Here is a 25,105-nt window from a genome sequence, read left to right on the forward strand (position 1 = left end):
GTTGCCTTGGATCGGTCGAGTTGGTCTTTGAAAAGCGTTTGTAACCGTTTTTTATAAAATGCATATGGGTAGAAAGATGTTGTAAAAGTAGAATACAATGATCCACAAAAACATGCCTCGAAATTGCGTGGTTTTCCTTTTACCTTGTCGACTAACACGTCGGCCATTAGTGGGGGTCAAAATTTTGACTCCCATAAATGGCCGACCATGTTAGTTCGCACAGTAGAAGGAAAACCACGCAATTTCGAGCCAAACTTGTGTGGATCATTGTATTCTACTTTTAAAACATCTTTCCAACCATATGCATTTTATAAAAAACGGTTACAAACGCTTTTATTTTGACCAACTCGTCCGATCCAAGGCAACGTGTTCCTTTAACAATTTACTTAAATAAACCTACGAATAAGCATCAAGAAGTTGTTTTTTAATTTTCTTGTGAATGCAGGAAGAGTGATTGAAGATTTAACTGAGTAACTCAAATTATTCAAAAACATAACGCCACGTTGAACAAGACTATTTTGTATAATGTTGTTCACACATTGTAAACAGGAAAAAGTGATGAGACGCTATTATTTGCCGCAAGGTGAACCTCTATTTAGAAACTGTTGGCATCGGGGGACTACCCATACAAAACCGTATTCCAAATATATAAAATTATTGCATATTCAATACGAAGCACATGACACTGGAATCATACCAGTTTAATATCATAGATACGTAAAATAATAAGGTATAATAATAAATCAACCGTATCCAAATGCCTTCATCAACAACAACAGTACTGAACCGGTACCCTGCACTGCATTACACAAAATAACGACAATTTAACGCTTTACATATTTTGTAGACAAACGCATTTTTCTATACGCACCACAAAGAGTCAAAATTATCATGTTTCCTATTTGTTCCACTGCTTCATTTTATTTATTTATTTTTTTTTAAATGTCGAAGAGGCTTTCAAATAATCTAATAGACCTACAACGCATTAAACAAAAATAACGGTAATTTTTACCCATATTTTATAGTTTTTAGACCTTTCCTCCATGGACCAAGCAAGAGCATTTTTCTATATTCTTTGCAACGAGTCAAATTGTTCCCTACTATCTATTTGTTCCTCTGTATATATTTTGTTTAATACAAAATTTCGATTTTGCTTTCAAATAATGGACATAGACAACACGCGCCTACAGCCTTTATCAATAAGAGTCACACCGCTGTAGTCCACAGTCGCAACAAAACACGTACAAACAAATCTACAACGCTTTCATAAATATAGATCGATTACATTCCCATTCAGGGGAACCATTAAGAAAGAACAACATGAAGGCACCTCGAGTGCCGTGTACACACCAAAACGAGATTTTGAAAACCCTCGCTTTTAAGGGGCTCGAAAAATGACATGCTTGAATGAAGTTGAAATATATGGCCGCCGGGATTTTTATGTGGGTCTAGTGTGGTTGTAGAGTCTCCTGCAAGGGGAAGTGTTGCCACCGAACACTTGATGATCGGGAAAATTGTGTGACAAATAACAATTTAGAAAGCAAATAAAGATGGCACCGATTTATAGGGTATGCCACTGTAGGCGCATATAATATGCAGAGAATACATTGAGTGGTTGTTAATGAACAGATATAAAATATGCATCCTCCACTCGCACAATCAAATGTATCTCAATAAAAAAAACTGAGGTTTTGCATTTGATATGTGCAAATAATTTCCCACTTGTTCCAATGGATTGGGCGATCAAAGCAACGCTTACTACACTAGCGAGCGTAATATACGTACATGGTGCATTCGACCTTTTGCTTTCTTCCTCTCTACGGTCAATATCTCATCCCTATATCAAGATTACGTGTTATCAGCCGTTTAATACCAACATATAGCGCTTCCCTATTATAATTAAATTGGACGTTGTCACTATAGTACGTACATGGCTCGCATGAAATGGTCGTAGGCCTATAGCGGTGTGGATTACAAAGCCGTTTGGAACAAACCCTGGATGTACGCACACATCATTTTGTTTTAAAAAAATAAGGGATGAAAACGTGTTCTTAGAACTACATACAAGGCCATTTGGCTCCGCCATTTTGTTTTGGAGGCAGATGCGAAACTATGCTGTAACAGGTGGTTAGAACTCAATGCAGGGCTGATAATAGTGGTATTCACAGTTTGTGATATCCACAGTTTGTGATATCTAGTTTGTGATATCCCCAGTGGGGTGTCAGCGAGGCATGTGCACGCGAGGCATGCGCATGAGGCAATGCAAGGCAGGAATAGTGATATCCATATAAGGTTGTATGCTAATAGTTATCTTGAGTAATTATCAATAGTGTCCACTGCCTTTAACACTGTAAAGTGTTTGGTAATATTTACTCGTCCTAACTTGAGATAGCGCGTCGTAAAAATAATAGAATCAAAACTTTGTTTTTGTTTAACTGCACTTGAGGCCCTTTTAGTCCCGGCCAGCCAGGACCATATGTTGAGAATTCATTGGTGATATCGGGGTGTGTTAATAGATAGACGACGCCACAGAGCATCATGCTAGCCTATCACGTGCAATGACGATGATTCAGTGCGGAAATGAAGCTCGTATAGATGTTATCAGTTTCTCTATACACCCCGATTGGATCGGGAAACGTGACCCGGTTTTTCCCGTAGCCGGTCGGAGAGAAGCTCGACTCGATCGGTGAGGAAACTCTACCTTAAAGGCACAACAGCCGATTTTACGAGACGCTAGGATTAATCCCATCTCGAGTTAGGACGAGTATAAACTCATCCAAACTTTCTCTTCAAATGCAAAAAAAGTGAAAAAAACAACACTCTTTACATTTCGAGTTGTCCCTCATATGGCTCTTTAAAAAACGCTGTGGTTATTTAACTCTTTTAGAGAGGTTTCACTCCAGGACAGAGTGAAAAATCACTCAAAAAGATGCAAACTTCAATCTAAAAGAGTGGAAGACAACTCGAAAAAAGTTGTCCCTCATATGGCTCTTCAAAGAGTGCCTTTTCACTCTTTTGCATTTAGAGAGTAGGATGGGCTCAATGCGTCCTGACGTCTATGGTTACGGAACTTAACTCATCCTAAATCCATAAGATTGTCCCAAAGTTAGGGAGTTTGGTAAAATCGACGGCTGGACACCTTTGGTAATTAGCAAAGAACCGTCTTCTCACTTAGTGTATCCCAAGATACCCATAAAATGTTGGTCACAAGACACCATCTCAAAAATAATTGTTCATACATACAATTGTATTTGGTACGAGCAATGGACAGCTGTTGATAGTATAAATCATTTTAAGAAACGGCTCCCTCTGAAGTAACGTATTTTTTTAGGAAGAGGTAAATTCTCACTCAAAAGACTTCAGGCCTGAAGACCTTTTTAGGAATCTGGAAGCACACACATTATTTGTGCAAAAGGGGTGTTTTATCTTTCACAATTCTCTTGCAACTTTGATGACCAATTGAGTCAAAGTTTTCATAGATTTTGTTATTTAACGCACACTAATGGGATACACCAAGTGAGAATACCGGTCTTTTGACAATTGCAAAAGGTGTCCAGTACCTTTAAGTCCAATCTGGCCAGCTCGCTAGCCCTGGTGGCTTGTGACATGATTCATCACCTTCTTACCCTAGCTAATTATACTAATCATAGAAAAACCTGCATTCAACGACTCAACGAGGAAAAAAAAGTGTTTTTGTTATGCACTTGGCTTCAATATAACAGGTTTAATGTGATTACAAAGATAATAAATTGGGCAGTTGTAGAAAAGTACAGACAGTATGTCACGAATAATTGCATGGGATACCTTCACCGGTCAGATAACGTCAACAATTATAGTAACAATAATATAGTAAAAACAATAATCAGAACACAATTTCGCATGCCCTCTCAGGCTTGTCGCCTCGAAGCTGTTGCTTGGTCCTTGTGTTATGTTCATTATCAACTGAGCATACTGGGCCCATTTAGATAAAGCCTGTAAGCACAACAAGTTTGCTAAGCACATAAATTACATTTAGTTTACACTATTAATTGTAACTGGTCCCCCACTCATTTTTTTTTTTTTTTGCTCAGCAAAACATTTTGTCAATCAGTATTTTCTATTAACAGCTTTATGAAGTTGGGCCCTGATCTTTAATCAAGTCAAAAAGGCGTGAGGCTAATCTGTCATCCCAGCCTCGGTTTGGAATAGATACGTTGACTGGGATTGAGTAAAACAAGAAAGATGTTTTAGTACCCAAAACATTGCCTAATTATAGGCTTTTTACGAAGAAATATTTATTATGAGCACAGCCTTTTGATTAAATACACATCGACCCGCCCAACTGATAGCACCTGACACTATTGTGACAATTGAATCTCATTCAAAAAGTTAATAGTTGACCATTTGGTGCGGTTGTCTTTGACGAGCGAGAAGATCACACTGCAATAAGGGAATGTATAAGCTATTACCAGACCTCTTGGTATTCTACCAGTAATCTGCTCTTTTCCCACTTTTGTCAGTTAAATTGCTTTATCGTATTTAATTTAATTAAAACCGGCATTGCTGGGCAAAAACCACTAGCTCTTGGGCAAAGAAAAACAGTCAAAACATTTGTGAAATTAAGCGCACACATTAAATTTATTCACAACCACACGTCTTTTGGCAGCAGATTTGAAGTCAAGTGGTGACAAACAGAAGATTATTAAATTAAAGAGCGACGACTTGATGAAGTTAGCCAGAATTGTACCGTGGTTGACCTGTTCCCCGACCATTGAAACATACCCCGTGGGCCGGCATCTACTGGCAATGCAAACAAGGCGATGAACAGCCTTCGACTACGTGCGACTGCACCTCGGAGCGGTTTTTAGCAACAGGCCGAGGCGACGCGGCGTTTCGACCATTATTCACGCATCGTCGGCATTTTCATCCCTTCACCTTTTGCTTCGTAAGTATATTAAATTCCCCAAAGTGTCATTAAGGATGAAATAAATACCTGCTTACTTTGGCCTCAGGGCCGATAAGGACTGATTTGGTTTTCCCCGTTAGTGCCGTACTGTTCGCTAGCTCCATTTTTAATTATTTTCTTGGCATGTATAGCAGATTTTTAGACTAGAGTACGTGAAATAACGCTCAGCGCCAAATTTGAAATACATGTGTGCGGTATATTATATTATACTTGCACTAGAAATAATATTTCAAACTGGAACACGTACATATTTTGCACAATATATCATTGTCTAAATTGTTTGTTGCCGACCTGTTCATGCAATAACTCTATGGGCTTGCTCTGAGGACAAAGGTGTATGGGAGTCCTTCACACAAGCATAGTTTTTTCAGGGAAAAAATACTTTTGAGCCAATAAAACACTAAAAATCACGTACAACCGAGTGTTACATCACGTCGAACTTGACCTAAACATCACCTCTTGTCTTGTATAGGAAATCTTGATTCTTTCTTTTAACCAAAGCACGGGTAAAGAAATTCAGAACCTCAATAGAATTAAAAACTAAAATCACTTTAGCGGTTTATCAACCGACACAATACCAGGTCATCATCTGCGACTATGTTGCTAAAAGCAAACTCAGTTTGCATATCGCGTGTACACTTTGTGTGTAGATATAAATAAATCAATTGCAGTGGTTGCCATTTGGCGCCAAGGCCAACTATCTCTGATGAAAAGGTACGATTTCATTTTGTTGACGTGTCTTATAAAGTACGCCATGTGCATCTTGGGTTGCAATTTCCTTAATTTGCAGGCCTTCCTTAAGATGCCAGACACATGCAGATAGTATAGGGTTGATATACAGGCTCGGTAACGAGGACACGTGGAAGTGGCCACGATATAAGAACTGAAGTTATTTATTATGCATTGTATAATTATTGTTAAAGGGAAGGTATACGTTTTAGTTATCACTCTTTAAGGTACGCCATGTGCATCTTGGGTTGCCCCAGCCTTAATTCGCAGACCTTCAGAAGATGCCAGACCCATCCACCCGATGGTACAAGGGATGATAAAGGCCGGGTAAACCGGACACGTGAAAGCGGTCACGACGTACGAACTGAAATTATGCACTGTATAATTCTTCTTTATAAGGGAATGTATACATTTAGTAATTACTCTTTAAGGTACGCCATGTGCTACTTGGGTTGCCACTTCCCTAATTCACAGACCTTCTAAGGATGCCAGACACATCCACCCGATTGTAACGGGGGTGGTGTACGGGCCGGCTAAAGAGGACACGTGAAATCGGTCACGACATAGGAACTGAAATTATGCACAGTACAATATTTTTAAAGGGAAGGCAAACGTATAAAATCACTCTTTAAATTAATGACAATAAAATTAGTTAAAGCCATTGGACACTTTCGGTAAACAGTAATGTCCAAGGCCCACACTTCGTGTATCACAACTTATATATAAAATAACAAACCTGTGAAAATTTAGGCTCAATTGGTCATCGGAGTCAGGAAAAAATAACGGGAAAACCCACCCTTTGTTTCCGCACGTTTCGCCGTGTCATGTGTTTAAAATAAAACCGTAATTCTCGCTATCGAGAATTTCTATTGTTTTAATGTTTTCTCACAAAGTAAAGCATTTCATGAAATAATATTTTAAGAGAAGTCTTTCACCATTACCTTCTGTAAACCCTGTAAGTTATTTGTAAATCTGTGAACATAAAAAAACAAAATATGTTCCGAAAGTGCCCAATGGCTTTAAACACCTACAGCAGCGTTTGATCGTATACAACATTTTGAGACACATTTCACATCGTATGTGGTTGATGTAAAAAGATAACAGTTCATGATTTGAACAATCAAACGGTTCCAAAAACCAAAAGGATAATTATTTGCCTTTAAAACATGAGAGCGCAGCTTGGTTAATAAATTGTAAGTTGATATGTTTTTTTATGTACGTCTACAGCTGAGCTCGTCTGTGTACAGAGATCGATTTGTACAACCCGAGCTGTGTCTCGGTGATTTAAAGGTACAACGAATGATTGTTTTTTGACAGAACACAAAGAAAATGCTATAAATTAATAGTGATTTACATGGCAGCACAAATGTCAAACTATTACCGTCAAATTTAATTTCGCCATTTTAAAAAGGACTGCATGAACGGCATCCGATGTACATTGCGAATAAAGAACTGGTTGTAGCAGTACACTAGTCACGGTTTACTCCTGTGAATAGTGCGTTTGAAAACAACGTTATCCATGAAATTCTTGTTTTTGTTTTTGTTGTGTTTTTTTAACACAACTCAAAAGAGATTTACACATGGTGCTACTGCAAACCTCCACCGTGCAAAGTTTTTAAAATCCTATTTACTGTATCATTCGATTGAAACTTACAAAGATCTTACTAAAAAAAGTAGATGAAACCGCAATTTTTTCTTGAAGGATGACGTCATTGATGGCGTCATAACGTTAAAAAATATTTCAACCATGAGCTCTTTGTCCACATAATATGCAATTATCTTCAAAATGCGGTGGGTACAAGTGATTTGTCGCATTGGTGACGATACATATCAGAATGATGATGTACAACACAGCATTGACCTTCGTTATACGTGGTGTATAAAGATGAGGATTTCACGTCGTTTAAAGACGTTGACAACCATTCAGATAATAGAAGCAAGCACTCAGCCGTTATAGAAAAACAATCTGTCAGAAGAGCAAGTTTTGATCAATTTAGCAGATGCGGGGCGGCATGGTTGATATGAAGTCATGCCTCACTATGGGTCATCCGGTAGGCCATGTCTAATGGCCTGACTGTTTGCTATTATGGCTAATGCACTTTTCCATTCAAAAGATGTTCGTATATAACGTCCAAATGGGACGATGGCTTTTCACATATCAGAATGGGTGGCTTCGCGTGGTTGTGGATCGATAACTTTATGGTTTGCTCTCTATTAGCTCTATTTTTGAATAAGCTCAGGGATTGAGGTTTGATTGAGTGCAGTCCTAATGTATCTGTCAGTAGACTCTAATTTGTTCACATTATTTTATTAATGGTTTTCGGTAAATATTGAAGGCAATCATTTTTGAACAATGCACAACTTGTATTGTTTCGCTGCAAAAATTGTGGTTCTTAGGTTAACACCACGGGTGTTGTGTCGTCGCATAATAAATGGATACCGACTAGAAAATCGAAATTAACATAAAATGTGTTAAAATTACACCGTCGTTTTAGCACGGTTATTTTAACATACGGTAAAGTGTTTTTGTTTTGTTTTTATGTGGCAGCAGCCATAGTGTAGATTGTAACACCACTTTACCGTGCATCACGTGTTTCATGCGATAATACCACGCTATTAACTGAGACCCTATTGGTGTTTTCTCAGTAGCGCTCACACATGTCAGCAAACACCATGATAGAACACCAATATGTGTTTACTCAATCGTGACAAGACTATACGACCATAATGACGAATAATAGTATTTTATCAAATTAATTTCAAATTAAAGCGAACTATTTCAACAACTTCAAGCGTCCTCTGTATTATGCTACATATATCCCAATTAGGCAACCACAATTTTGGTGTGAACATTTTTAAATGATTAATTAAATGCTTAGACAAAATATTGTGGGTGCATAAAATGGCTACCTGTGACATTACGTGTTCAGACGATGCTGGAGGTAACGAGGGTTGTCAAATGTACGTTAATATAAGGCGTGATTCTCTAGTACATCAGTGATTAATTGCTATTTAAGTGTAAACCACACATTTTCCAAAGCCATTATTCTTTGGTAGACAGTCATTTGTTAGTTTACCATTTGGCTTACAAACTTCGGCCGTTGGGAGTCCAAATTATTTCCTATTGATAGATTCCTCAGTTTAAAGTAGAAATAAGCAAAGTACTTTGACGTCAATTTTTTTTGAAGTCACAGTGTACAGACAATTTTACGATATTCAAAACAATTACTATAAACCTCAGCGGTAATTTCCTTGTGTTGGGCCTGTGGGAGACTAAATTAATTATTATGGATTAACTCCTCATCTCAAAAGAAAAAAAAAATAAAATAGTTTAAAGTCATTTTTTTTAGTCACGGTGTTTATACAATTTAACGATAGCCAAATTACTATAAACCTAAGCGGTAATTCCCTTGGGTGGGTAAAGATAAAGTCATATACACGTGTACATAAGATTATCGATGTATTTTTTAATAAACATAAAGGGGATGCATTTAGATTGTGTGTTTTAGACTACCGTGCTCTAGTTCTGACGGAGAGCTCCCTGTGTCATACAGTGCGAGCCCAGGAGACTCGTTAGCGATGTGTATAAGGGTAACTGATATCACCATTAATGAATGTAGTCACATCAACCATAAGAGCTAGGTCCTAGCTCTATGCATCAACCAAAGGTAGTATGCTGTTCCTGACTCATGGATGCTGCGTTCTTAGCCATAATGAGACTTTGGGTGCGTTCGTTTAGCTTCCCTGGGTCTACCCCGCGGTGCTCACTCGGGATAAGCCCCTAAACGAACGACCACTCACCGCTTTCGTAGTGACGTCGTTTACCTGGGGCCAGTCCCCAAGTGACCCACTCCACAAGCAGGGCACTGGGGCTGACCCGGGTCGACCTAGGGAAGCTAAACGAACGCATCCATTATCAGTTTCAACTGATGTGATGAAGGTGTTCATACCATTCGAATCTTAAAGGTACTGGATACTATTGGTAATTACTCAAAATAATTAAAGGTACTCAAAATAATTGCTGTCATAAAAACTTACTTGGTAACGAGCTGCTCGTTGGAGAGCTTTTGGTAGTATAAAACATGAGAAACGGCTCCCTCTGAAGTAGCATAGCTTTTGAGAGAGAGGTAATTTCTCACTCAAATAATAAAAGGCTTCAACTGAAGCCTTTTTATTATTCATCTGAAAGCACAAAAAGTTCTGCAACAAGGGTGTTGTTTTCTTTCATTATTCGATGACCAATTGAGCCCAAATTTTGAGCCAAGGTTTGATATTTTATGCATATGTTGGGATACACGAAGTGAGAGTACTGGTCTTTGACAATTACCAAACGTGTACAGTGCCTTTAAACCGTATACTATGTGATGGTCTAGCAGAGTTTAAATGGAGTAGGTAATTGACTGGGCGCCACGCCCGGTGACAAACGTGAACTATCCTCTACTCTAGTACCCATCAAACATAATTGTTTAAAGGGTAAACATAATGTACGGCACAAAAACAGAATGTCCACAGATTTATATTAAATTTACACGGTTTGAAGATAATGATGGTGGAAAGCTTCCCTTCAGATATAATTGGATGAGGTACTGTAGTTTTTGAGAAATTTGTAAAATAATGCCACGAAATAATGTTCGTCTCAGGTGACGAAAATTGTTTTAGGATGTACAACGTATTTTAACAAGCAAACATACATTGAAACTGACAAAGTTTCAGCTCCAATGGATACGCCAATAATTCACGACACGTGTTCAAAAGCCTCGTGGAGGTGTTCTTGCGTCCTTGAGGACGTCATGTTGATGGATAAATTCGGATGCATTTCATAGTAACCCCTTTCCAGGATTGTTTTTTATAGGATTATATCTTTTGACAGCTCGAAGAATGGTAAATCCAGTGGAATGATAGACGTTGAAATCTACTGTACATCCTCTACAACATTATACATCATATATTGGGAATATCAAAAATGGTATCTTCAAAATGCCAACTCTCTGCGGCGTTGCGAGTCTTTGTTTCCCCCCATGTAATCACGTAGACTGTAGCCGCGTGACGATTCTTGACGTTCTAGCTCGCCGCATTAAAGCATATCATTCAAACCCAACGGCAATAGGGGCTTTATATAACAAAGATTCATATATCACATTTTCTTTTGTAGTGCAGCCCCTTTCTCCTGTTATAGTCAGGGGGTGCCGTCTTTGCTTGGACGGCCTGGCAGAAAGGTTGTGTATTGTCAAAGCCTATGCTGTCACGCAAACAAGGTTTTAGGTTTATCCCTCTCTGACATCGAATCCTGTCTCGTTTCCATTAAACCACATCGTATGCTGTTAAGGGGCCTCCATTCATATCGAATTCATAAGACGATATACATGAAGATGAGTTTCAAGACATGGTGTGCCGAACAATAGCCAGTAGCTATGTGATCTTTAATTACACATTTCTTTTTATAGAGTTGGCCTCATCTTCTGCCGGTAAGACTCAAGTATATTGCATTATTATAACTCGCCTTACGAAAACCTGGTTGATGGATATGTTTTGCTGTGAGCATCATTGAGTTGGGTTTCCCTCTGTGGAAAAGCAATAACAAATGCGGGTTCGTGTCATAACAAAAGGGGGATCTGACTATCCTGCAGCCAATTTCATGAAACGCTAGGGTTAATCCACCTCGAGTTAGGACGAATAACTCGTCCTAACTTAGGATGGGTTCAATGCGTCATAAAGTCTATATGGCAATGGAATTTAACTCATCCAAAGTTCTAAGATTTATTCTAAGTTAGGAAGCGTTTAATGAAATCGACGTCTGCGCATTGGCAACATTGGTTTGACAAAAACAAGATGGCTGCTAGATTGATTAACAACTTCACATGAGACTACAGCTATAATAAGAGTTTCGTTTCTCAGGGCTCTTTCAGAATAATGTGCTGTATAACAGTTGCATTTCTTATGGCAATTTCAAGATGATGAGCTATATAAGAGTTGCGTTTCTCGTGGCTCTTTTAAGATGATTTGGAGAAGCAAAATCTTCTCCAACCTGCGAATGACCAGAGGTTGTTTTGTCCGAATGCACAATGCAGCAATGCCAAAGCAGAGCTCGTAAGCACACGACCTATATTCATATACCCATCAAACCAACATGAGATGAGAGAAGGCAGGTCGAGCGAACACATAACACTTCCGCTCCTATGTTGTTCGAAGAATATATCCCCATTCTCATATCTGGGTTGTCTTCAGTTTTGCGTCTACTATACTTGGGGGCTTGCCACTAGAATCAGGTGGTTCGCAATAACACATGCCTGTTGTGTTCCTACGTCGTCAATACAGGCAATAATAAAAAAGGAAACGGGTGTAACGTTGCGTCAAATACTCGGGTTCTATTCACGTGATTAAAAACAAGCAAAACAACAGAGCTCTCGTATACAACGAGATCTCGCGTGAAACAATGACATCATATTCTATAAATAGATCACTGAGTCTGCATACACTACAATTCCCAATTATTATGTCATACAAATAGCAAATACTTTTTATAAAAGGCCATGTTTTCGATGGGATGAGATTCCTTCAGTGTTCGACATCTCGAAAAGAAAAATAGGTCATCTATTCCTAGCCGTACATCATACTCGTCAGTCAATCAAATTGCTCTCTCACTCTCTCTAGTTATAAATATAGCTCCGAGAAACACCGTAATATTAATCATATTTCGGGGCATGGCACTGAAACCGGACTTAGATTGTTGAGGTACAGACTATCGATTGAACGGGGAGAAGTGTTTGCCCATCAAAGAAAGGCTGCCAGTAGTTGCTTAAAATGAAGACGTGCATCCGCGCACCGAGTGATGTTTAATCGCTTGCCGTGAATTAATTAAATAATACCGGTAGAGGCTTCTGCATCTCTATCCCTTACGCGGTTCGAATGTGGTGCCATTGCGAATGTTTAACAAGCTTGCATGACTTGTAATTGGTAAAATCCAACCAGGCTCGAAAATAGTGTACTCTTTCAATATAAAATGTTCCGTATACAATTTCTACGTTTGATAATTTAACCACCATACAACATAGAAGCAGAAATGGAACCTTGGCACTCTTTTTGCTAAAATGTGGGACATTTTCAAGCAAACCATCTTTGTACCAGAGCTTTGTATTTTTCTAAAGGCACTGTTGAAAGGGATGGTATTCTTGATTTAACTACTCTAAACAAGTTAGTTATAAAAAAGTAAAAACAACATCAATCCATACCAAAGACATGTAATTATTTTTTGTCTATAAGAAAAATGTGAGTGTTTTGACACACACGATATAAGGTGTAACGCAACTTACAACATGACAATCACACAGACAATAGATAAACCGGGGCGAACAAACAAACCTTTTTCTTGTCAAATGCTTTCAAGTCTTTTTGGAATCGAGTAACCATGGAGGAGCAAAGAGCATTTCCATACTTAACAAGAATGTGCCAAAACAAATAGCAGTATACGTTCGTCGCTCTTAAAATAAATGGGAATAAAAGCTTTACTCGGCTAAAAATACACCAGCTTTTGACAGGAAAGAGTTATTCAGGTATTCAGTTTTTGGAATTACTGAAGGGAAATTCCACGCAGTCAGGTAGGGACTGAACACCCAAACCAAATAGTGCCCCCGGTGGGATTCGAACCAAGTGGCTTAGAGATGGAAGGCGAGTAATACACCACAACACCAAACCATCCACTTCTTGGAACAGCAACCGTATACCTAAAGAGAAGGTACTTCGAGTGAGAACTGCTATGTTCAGTCTAACAGCATACCTCTTCGTTTCAAGTCCAGTGTTTGTTTCAGTTTGAGACTCTTGGTAAGAAGAATCTTCTCATGTGGTCACTTCTTGGTCCCCAAACTGTCAATCAATTGAGGGCGCGCTAACTCTAAAAACAGTTATGGTGTAACAAAGACCCTTGCTTCGTTCCGCCAACCAAATACAAATCAAGAAATATCTGTCATTCAAAAATATAATCTGATATCAGAGCAAAACAGCACGGTAGCTATGGGGAGTTTAAACAACTAATTCACACACAAAACATATTGACCTATTTTGTTTAGTCAATAAGTTGATTTCTTTCCACTGGGCAACGCTGGTATTCTCAACACTTCAGCAGAATTCGGCCAAGCATTGTTTCGCGGTCTTTTTAAAAATATGTTATCTATGATAATGGTGACACGTTGCTATGGCTACTATCGATGCAAACTCTCAGATCACGGGGTCACAATTCGAGTTGTATAGCTTTTAGCATAGGGCTAGACTGGCAGGTTACAAAGACTGATAGCTCATCTAAGCTGGATACTATCACCAATCGACTATGAAACAAAAATCCGTTTGAAACATAACGCAAATAATCAACTCATGCACAAAGATCAGTAAGACATATTTGAGCATTGTTCTTGAACGACGTTCCAGCGTCATAATGCAGACAATGTTTCACAGCTTAATTTGCATTTACAGAGAATTATTTGGGCAATGAACGGTTGCTCATGTTTAAGGTATTGCATTCGAATTACTGCTTGTTGATAATTCTTGGCTCTGTTGTAGTTTTGAATTGTCAGTAGTAAATTAAACTGAGTCTTAAAGTTCCCTGATGGGATTCCGTTTGAACTGTTTCGACAAATAAACTAAGATTTTCACATAAATTGTGTCTTTACTTATCTCATTATCCAAAATTTGCGTTATTTTCAAGGACCAAAGTGCTTGAACTCCCGCAGCCATAATATTTAAAAAATGCAGTATTCTTCAGTGGTTCAAGAAAACAAAATTAAAATTAACTTATTTGCAAACACCGAGACCTCAAGTCCTTAGCATTATCTGATGTACAGGCCAATTTTTTTTAAAGTAACAATTACTATTGTCTCTTACTTAAACATTTATTTGAAAGCTACCGTGAGCCTCTCCAGCTATTTGTTAGTGTTTTTCTCGTGTCCCATTGCGTATTCCAGTATTAATCATTAGTGTTTGATGTCAAACTATACGTGTATGTTCCTTACTCAGTACTTCCTTGCATTAAACACATAACATATTGATGTTTTTGCTATAAAACAAGAAATTTTGTTTGTATTTTGTGTCATTCTTACATTTTTCTTTCCCGTTTCCGGCAAGCATGCGCAAAGCATTGTAAACGTAGGAACGGCATACCGCTACCTTTTACAATTATCTGGTAAATATAATACGCTACCGGAATAGCACAGCACATAATACACAAGCACATGTCCTTTATCCGGTATTATAATTTCCCCAGTAAAACAATACTTCACAATTTGCAACCGGCTTTGATGCTAGATAGTATTTACAAACCAAAGTGAAACATGAGGTGGAAATGAAAAATTATATATCTATATAATATTTAGATGTGGATGATGTAAGAAAACCAACTGACGCACGAAGCTCTGATGTTGTATTGAACGCACTCCACTGATGTAATGTCCATTGTCTAAGATTGAAGTAAATTGATTTGCAAAAGTACCTATCTGGGAACATTATTGTGTTACTTCCATAGCTCTATATTTATACTGAAAGTTCTAAACCAAGGCATAGAATAGACTAGCAAAGTGGAGTCTTTTCTAGAGTGAATTTTCTTTTTATAAAGGTTAGGATGCACTAAAAATTGAAGCAGGTTTTATTTTTCTCTATAGAACCATTTGGGGCAACACTCAGCCATGGCTGTGTAATAAACGAATTAGTGCAGAAATTATGCGTAGACGGCGAGTATGAAAATAAAACGAAAAAGGGGGGGAAGCTGATCGGATAAATACTTTTGAGATGAAACTGGACTTATCTCACGTCCAGGTGATCGATCGCTGTATCTCCGGGGAAGAAAACACCGATGGCAATTTGATATGATGAACGTTTCTCTACATCGCGGAAATTAACACAAAACGTACTGGTTCAAAGAACGGAAATGTCAGACTCTGTGATACTTAAAGGCAGTGGACACTATTGATAGTTCCTCAAAATAATTGTTAGCATAAAAACTTGCTTGTTAACGATCAATGAAGAGCTTTTGGTAATATAAAACATTGTGAGAAACGGCTCCCTCTGAAGTAACGTACTTTTCAAGAAAGAAGTCATTTTCCACGAATTTGATTTCGAGACCTCAGAATTAGACTTTGAGGTCTCAAAATAAAGCATCTGAAAGCACACAACTTCGTGTGACAATGGTGTTTTTTCTTCCATTATTATCTCGCAACCTCGACGACCAATTGAGTTCAAATTTTCACAGGTTTGTTATTTTGTGCATACTATGTTGAGATACACCAAGTGAGAAGACTAGTCTTTGACCATTACCAATAGTGTCCAGTGTCTTTAACATTTCTTGTTTCAAGTTGTAAAGTAGCTGTAGATCTTTTAAGACGTCGACTTTAAAGATTTCAGACTCTGAGACATCTTTGACAACCCTACACGATGTTTGTCAGTGTTCCTATACACAGATGTATATGTCGGTCTATTGTTAACGCAAAAGCCCCGAGGGGCAAACTCAAACCTTCTGAGCAATCTCTCTCAATACATCAAGTCACAATTTTGAATAAATGACTTGATAAATTTGGAAAGTGACACCATTTTTAAACATTTAAATGCGAAATAACATTGTAACTGCGTAAAAAACACATATCGGGTTCCAGAACAGTAGTCCGATGCGAGGTGCAATGCTGTGTTTTACGTGTTTTCTGTATTATTATGAAGAAGCAATAAGACTTAATATTAATGCGACAGGACCTGACTAGTTTGTATTCCACAGCCAGCTTTAGTACAAACCATTGAATGAAAGGAAACAGAAGACAGACCAGACAGGAGCGGCTTCCTCTTGGGATTGATGTCAACAACAGACAAGAGGTGTTAAAGGGTTTGGGTACTTTTTGTACGACACAAAACACAAAAGTCCACAGATTTACAATAATCAAACATCGTTTAAAGAGTGATGGTAGAAAGCTTCCCTTAAAACCAATGATTTATTGCTGAGGTGCTGTAGTTTTTCACAATCGAGAAAAACACTTTCACGATAGTATTGTGCGTCTCAGTGAAATGACAATTATGTTAGAATGTACAACAGACGTATGCGAATCTCCTGAATACACTTTTATGTGATTTTTACTTTTTCTCAAAAACTTGACGACTAAGGTAGCTGAAGGTAGATTGTATTATATACATCTTCATTCACAGTAAGTAAATATTCCTGTAATGGCCATAAAATCTTGATCTACAAAAGGCATTGAAAACCCTTTGTATGCAATAATTATACACCAGCACTAAAGATAGTCACACCACACGGATGTACTGGATTACATTATCCTTCAAGCCTTATAGTTTAACATCCTTGATTTTCGATTCAATTCGAATTTATTTTCATACCGTCAAAAAGACAGCATTATACAGGGTGCATACAATGTAATAGCGAACAGATCAACATATGCATGAAAGAGAAAAATAAGATGGCATAATCATGACAGCGGGTTTTATCATTAGAATAGATAGGAGGCATGTTCCTGAATGCCGCGGTATCTCTATTATCTCTATGGAAATATTATTGCATCGAACTGGCGAGGCAGGGGCCAGGCTCATATCCTGTAATCATTGATTGAAGGTCATGTTTTTAATTACTAAGGACATGAAAAGGATGCGTTGCTAAGCGAGGCTTTAATTGTCTAGGAAACATGTCAGTTCAGAGGATAACAATCACAAGACTAAGCCAAATCATCCACTATAAAAACAAAATCGAGAATGGACTTATAGGGGAACTGAGCATTCAGACCTATGCACTGTATTCAATGATGAACGACCTATCTGACATGTGTATTCTTTAAAGCCATTGGACACTTTCAGAACAGAACAAAAATTAAAAGTTCACAGATTTACAAATAACTTACAGGGTATACAGAAGGTAATGGTGAAAGACTTCCCTTAAAATATTATTCCATGAAATGCTTTACTTTTTGAGATAACATTAAAACAATTATCAATTCTCGATTATCGAGAATAACGGATTTGTTTTAAACACATGTCATAACACGGCGAAACGTGCGGAAACAAGAGTGTGTTTTTTTCCGTAGTATTTCCCCGACTTCGATGACCGATTGAGCCTGAATTTTCATAGGTCTGTTTAGTAATTTTTATTAATAAGTTGTGATACACGAAGTGTTAGCCTTTGGACAATACTATTTACCGAAATTGTCCAATGGCTTTTATACTGTTTCGTGCATTAAAATAAAATGTATGAGGTGGGGAAGAGCGACTCCGGCTACAGCTATAGTTTGATTCATATACAACGTTGATGAATACAACGTTGCACTGACTTAGCCAAAGCCACAGCAAGCCGACTTTTCGGACTCGGATAAATTGTGATTTGATTTAGTCCCTACAAAAACTGTCAAGTCCTTTTAGTATTTGACCACTAATCCATTTATCTAACCATTCAATCTACGTATCTGTCCGCAAGGCTAACACTTTGACAATGATTTTGTCAGAATTATTATGAGTTACCTCAAGATTGTCAAAAACATTTGACAAAATATTCTAGGACTACACCGGTCAGACATTGACCGCACTGTGCTCTCGTACACACAAACCAAATAAAGGCACTTGATAGTGACATCTTTTTAATTGTAAAAGACCAGTATTCTCACTTGGTGTATTCCAACTAACTTATGCATCATACATAACCAATCTGTGAAAAAGTTGGCCTTAGTTGGTCAAATTAAAGTTGTAAGATAAAAATGAAACAAAATAACTCTTGTTGCAAATATGTGTGTGTGCTTTCAGATGCCTAAAAAATACTTGAAGTCTTAATATTTAAGTGAAAAAACACCTCTTCCTCCTCAAAAACTACATAACTTCAGAGGGAGCCGTTTCTCGCAAAATTGTATACTATAGCAACATCTCTCCATTGCTCGTTACAAGTAAGTTTTTATGCTAACAATTCTATTAAAGCCATTACACACTTTCGGTTAACAGTATTGTCCAAGTCCCACACTTCGTGTATCACAACTTATATATAAAATAACAATCCTGTGGAAATTTAGGCTCAATCGGACATCGGAGTCGGGAGAAAATAACGGGAAAACCCACTCCTGTTTTCGCGCGTTTCGCCGTGTCATGACATGTGTTTATAACAAATCCGTAATTCTCGTTAACGAGAATTTATATTGCTTTACCGTTTTCTCAAAAAGTTAAGCATTTCATGGACTAATATTTCAAGAGAAGTCTTTCACCATTACCTTCTGTAAACCCTGTAAATTATTTGTAAATCTGTGAACTTTTTTTTTCCTGTACCGAAAGGGTCCAATGGCTTTAAGTAATTTGCAATAGTGTCCAGTGCCTTTCATAATATAAGTTCCAACCCTTGCAAAACAACCATGTGCTATGTTCGCATAAACTGAACAAACGTGAAGCAGTCAAGTTTAGCTGATGCCAAGTTAGTCCTAACAAGGGTGCTCTTTTTTTACGCATGCACAGACCCATGACTCCCGCTACATTACTCTCACAGTTTGCAGGACTCCGTTTTAATTTGTGTTTCGAGAACGAACCAGCGTGTAGGAGGAATGTCACCAACAGGGCACACGCGACTTATATCATCAGCCATTAGTAATACTATACAGATATTTTAAGTGACTACAATACCTTTATAACTGTTAATATTAACATAGTAAAATAATAGCTGTATTGACGACTAGACCCACCATAGGGGGTTTGTAACCATACACCATTGGAACGCAAAGAAAGATGAAACTGCCTGTAGGCGAAACGACCCCAATGAGTCTAATTTAGTTAACCTGGTCCCAGCCTCTCTTTTTAATTACGGGCTAAAGATGAACGAGATGCTCTGATGGCAGGGACATTGCATTGATTGTGAGTCTGGCTCACCTTGGCAAAATGTGGATTAATGGGTTAATTACCTTAAGGATAGGTTGGCTTTTTATTGCTAATGACAAACAACTTCAGACCATATTAATGTTGGTTTACCATTCTCCGGAGTATATGCCTGGTTTTTGTTTTGTTTGTTTTTTCTCGTTTTTTCCACAGAACTCGGGAAAGTACTGAGTACACAGTGCTCACACACATCGGTGTGTATGAGTAAAACCAAAAATTAATATTCTTTATCCCAGATGCATCTATTAACTCCAGACATGCCGCCCAATGCTTTATTTGACATCCTTCGTTTCAATGTTTCAGGGTTTAAGTATTAAAGTCAAATAAAAATGGAAATTAAAAACGTAATTAAGAACCTTGACTGTCTGATGCACTCTGATGTACTCGCATTTCACTGTGCAATTATATTACATATGACAATAGAAATTTAATAATATTAATTAACATCACACAAATGGTAGATAGACTGAAGCCTATATAAAAAGATTGTTATAGTTTTTAGTTTTTAAAGAACTTGATAAATATCGGCAGAAATATTTTTTTAAGGACAGTTCGAGAGAAGGGAAAGTGTGGTTGCCGTTACTGAACATTTGCATAATTTTAAAAAGGCTCCCGTATTATATGAGACGATGCACACCGGGGATTTCAAACCTTGCACTCTGCGATTAATTTAAACACGGAAGTGCATCAATCACATTTGGTGGCAACTTGTATCCGATTCTGCGCACACCTCTTAGCCTGCCACATATTTTACACATTTATTTTAATAACAGTATATCTTAAAGGCACAGGACACTATTGGTAATTACTCAAAATAATTGCTACATAGTACAAAACTTACTTGGTTACTAACGTTATTGGTTACGCACAGTGAAGAGTTGTTGATAGAATAACACATCGGGTGTCAAGGCTCCATCTGCAGTAGAGTACTTTTGAGAAAGAGGTAATTTCTCACTCAAAATAATATTCGAAGACTTAAATCACACAAAATAGTGTATCAAGGGTGTTTTATTCATTCATTATTTTCAGGCAACGACGAAAATGGGACAACATTTACACAGATTTGTTATTTTATACATATGTTGGGATACATAAAGTGAGAATACCGGTCTTTGACAATCCTCAAAGTGTCCACTGGCTTAAAAGTAAAATACGGAAATGGTTAATTGGAACTGTAAATGATATATTGCCACCTTTTTAAGCCCGCGATCAAAATCCCAATTATGAATACAGTCACGACACTGTCTTAAGCGTCTTCTGCTCACCACATCACCTCCTCGGGGGGTTTTCTTTCGTCATCACTTTTTCTTTTGACAACTCAAGGTGGCGAATTTCCCACCAGTGAGTTTTACAATATTAATGAATTTATGCCAGAGCAAAAAGCTTGTTAATTTCGAGTGAACACAAAATCAATACAAATATAGTAATGGAAGCTGAGAGCGTCTATACACTACGAAACAGTGGCAGAAGTGACAAGTCGAGACATCTTTAGACTAGAGAATGAAGTATTTCGACTTTCGCAACTGAAACGGGAAATGGTATCCGGTTTGTGCATTAGTGTCGGTGACTTTGACTACAGAGCCGTAAATTGACACAAACAATGCATTGCAGTTTTGAACCTTAACCTACTTTCTATAAAATCGTTGAGTACATAAAATTACTAAGCATAGAAAACTCCTACTTAGCAGAAATTCAGTTACTAGCTTTACAAATTGAATGATGTAGTGTACGTGGTTCTACTTCTAACTAACTAAGCAGCACAACGTGGGTAAATGCAAAGTGTACCTTTGGGGTTTTGTAACAGTTACATTGTCTTAATCCTACACAACTTAGATGTATACATTATAACTACCTGTCAACATGTCATGGTCGCGTTTTTGAGATATTGCCAAAAATCCGGAGTGAATAATATCAACGCAGGAATACAAACCCAAAATAAAAATACACAGTTTGAGAAACGTTACTAACACTAACACTTCTCAGATTCAAATTTTGGGGCATTCAAACTGATACCTTTTTGAAGAAAAATAATTTCTTCCAAGTGAATTATTTTTTCGAAATGCTGTATACTATAACAGAAAGCTGTTGTGGGCTAAAACCAAAAGGTTGTAATGACATTAATATTTTAAAAGTGGTTACCTAAAGCTTTGTCCCGCTTAACAGCTTATGATAGCGCCCTGGTTTTGTCAATTCGATAATTATATAAAGGTCTGCATTTCGTGGGCAAGTTCGAAGAAACAAAAGACATACCTCTCAAGATAAACACAAAGTACTTCACCATAAATTAATTTGTATTATAGAGTATGAATTGTGATTTTGCTGCCCGATGGTATAGTGTGAATTTAGAGACAGATTTAGAGTGGGAATTTCAAAGAGGGAAGGACCGTGAATCAAGAGCTCTCGAGTCCAAACTGGATTTTCAAAAGAAAAACAAGATTTGGAACAAAATAATTTTAATGAGATTCCTTCTACCGGGGGGAAATGGAGGGAAAAAATTGACGGAGTGCGTCCTTGGAGGGATTTGCAACAAAAGAAAATGTAATTGCATCTCCCCGTGGATCTTTTGTCTCAGGAGACGAGGAAATGTGGCTCCCAGGAATGACAAGGCATGAGGTTCTTTCAGCTCCGGGAGAAACGATGTTGATAGTCACAACACCGTGACAATCTGCTCGATCAGAGGAAAGGCATGCTGTAGTGAAATACATCTCTTCAACAAAAGAAAATGCTTTTTTTTTAATTTTGAAGATTGTGTTATGCGATCATGGTAAACAATAATATGATTTAGATAACAAATCTTTGAAAAGGCGATTGTCAATTTACTTTTTGTTCATACTTTGTCATGGGTAAGCAGAAAAAGTAAGTTTTTGAGGCCTTGAAATAAATGAACGTGCCGTTTGCAGTGTTAGAGCTAGCCCTATTTTGCACGGACAGTTTTCTGGAAACACGGCCTCTTTTTTTCAAGCACGGCTTGATGCTGTAAATCAGGCCGTGCAACCACGGTTGTGTGAAATATGAGCAGAATAATTAACATATTAAAAAAGATCCTTAAATTTAATTTGTGTACCCTCAAAACAAATCCAAAAATAGTATCAGAATTTAATAACTTTAGAGAAAGATATGTCATGGAAATATTGTTGAGGGACTCAGACCCCAACTCTAAATCGTCACAGCATGTGTTTAGTCGGGTAACCATGTGGTTTTTTGGTAAAATCGTACCACCGAAAGACAAACTGAACCCTAGGAACTATACCACTCGCTTCAAAATCGCATTGAATGGGTGCTTTAACTTCTAAGACTTTGTTTTAACCGGACGAAGCATAGATGGAAAGTGACTTCGAAGAAACGAAAGTTATCGAAGGTAAGACTTGACTACAAATCCCTACCCCCTTGAAAAGAACATGTCATTAATACAAATTATTCAATAAAACTGTTCAAAATGACAGCCTACCATTTTTAGGTGATTTTCCAAAAGGTTAAACAAGTTATTTGACAAATTTAAAGATGTCCTGCAGCCAATTTTAGGATTAATCCTATCTCGAGTGACAACGAGTAACTCGTCCTAACTTAGTGATGTTGTCCTTGTGGCCGTGGCTTTAGTTGAGTCATTGAAGTCGTTGAGGTTGTCGTACCGTGAGTTTTTGATTTGTGTTGCAGTTGTTGTTGTTGTTACTGTGGTGGTTGTTGTTGTTGTTGTTGTTGTTACTGTTGTACTGTTAACCGTAAACCAAGACACCTGATTTAAGGCACCAGATTTTAGGGACTTTGGAAAACAATTTCAGTTCAAAGTAACAACAAAAACTTTCTGTGAAACTCTGGTACATTATTCTGAACAAGCTCGATTATAATCACTATACGTGTAGTCGATTTAATGTACACATTAATCATGAGGCAGGAGTCGACTGTCAGACTAGAATTATTACAAACCGAATGAGTAATCACCGAGACCAACCTCCTACATATTATTAATCCCATTGGAACAGATTCATGATGGATTTCCCGACTCTCTTTGATATCTTTCAACGTTTCAACGGAAAAATAGGTCTATTTTTTGCTCGTCGTTTCTTCATTAACTAGTTTGGCTAGTTTGGAGAAATTATTCTGTTATAAAGTCATGGGATTCCAAGCATTAGATTCTGTTTTTGTTCTCTCAGCATGGAGGCACGCGAGTTTGAGCTCTGGATGAGGGGAGGGAGGGGGGTCAGACATGGACTTCGTCTCTGAACATGACTGATGGTCGGTAGTTTTTAGACACACTGTTAAAGGGAAAGTGTGCCTTTGTTATTTGAAGCCGTTCGATTTCTTTAATCCTCAGCCTATATCAAAATAGAGATAATATATACAATAGAACTAACCTGCGAAAATCTAACTTTAAAGCCATTTTACACTTTCGGTACAGAAAAAAAAATCACAGATTTACAAATAAATTACAGGGTTTACAGATGGTAATGGTGAAAGACTTCTCCTGAAACATTATTCCATGAAATGCTTTACTTTTTGAGAAAACATAAAACCAATATAAATTCTCGATGGCGAGAGTTACGGATTTATTTTAAACACATGTCATGACACGGCGAAACGTGCAGAAACAAGAGTGGGATTTCCCGTTATTTTCTCCCGACTCCGATGACCGATTGAGCCTAAATTTTCACAGGTTTGTTATTTTCTATATAAACTGTGATACACGAAGTGTGGGACTTGGACAACACTGTTTACCGAAAGTGTATAATGGCTTTAACATAATATCGCCGAAAATCTGGGAGCGGTTTAAGTTCACGCTACAAGAACTAAGCCGTAATTGGAATACACAATCTGAGAGGCCATACTTACCCACGCTTCTCAGATTTAAATTTTGGGGATAAAAACTGATACTTTAAAGTGAAATAATTCTCAAAAAGATTTGTACAAAAGCTGTTGTACTTCTAATCAATGAATTGTGTATTGCCATTACTTTTAAGAGAGTGTTTGTATACCTTACTTTATAATGTGCTGTTTGATTATTCTAATGTTAAGTGCAATTTATTATACAGTGAAGCTCCACTGAAATCAGAGAGTCAGAGTTGTTACGCAGACGACCTGTGCGTATTCTGAAAATCAACAGGCCCATTTTTCCCGCGCATAATGCGTGTACGAATTCTTGCGCTGTATCCGTACCAATATAGGCTAACTTCCTTCTCGGTGACGAATAACCGCATAATAAATCATGTTGCTAACAGGCTGACTGTATACAAAATATACCTCATTTGCAATAATATACGATTATTATGCGGAATAAGGAATTATATCTTATCACTATTACCACATTCGACAAGTGGTGATAAGTGATTTGAAGCTCAAAGAATTGGCATCAACAATAATATAATGCGGTGTTTTAATATACGACCTGTTCGTGGTGGTTACGGGTTGTGAATAGGTCAATACTGCAATCACATACCGAAACCATGCGAATGTGGTAGGAACGCTATCATAACATTATACAACGAATATTCTAATTAACGACCTGATTCGTGGTTGCGGGTGGTGAATAGGTCAATACTGCAATCATACCAAAACCATGCGAAT

General features: G+C 37.7%; 1 protein-coding gene across 4 annotated transcripts in view; it reads right to left on the reverse strand.

Moving 5' to 3' along the window:
- Positions 1-25,105, reverse strand: part of LOC139939756 (dual specificity calcium/calmodulin-dependent 3',5'-cyclic nucleotide phosphodiesterase 1A-like) — a 198,574-nt gene that overhangs the window by 115,051 nt on the left and 58,418 nt on the right. The window lies entirely within an intron of this gene.

Source organism: Asterias amurensis, chromosome 7 (genome assembly GCF_032118995.1).
Source record: "Asterias amurensis chromosome 7, ASM3211899v1".
Classification (NCBI taxonomy): Eukaryota; Metazoa; Echinodermata; class Asteroidea; order Forcipulatida; family Asteriidae; genus Asterias; species Asterias amurensis.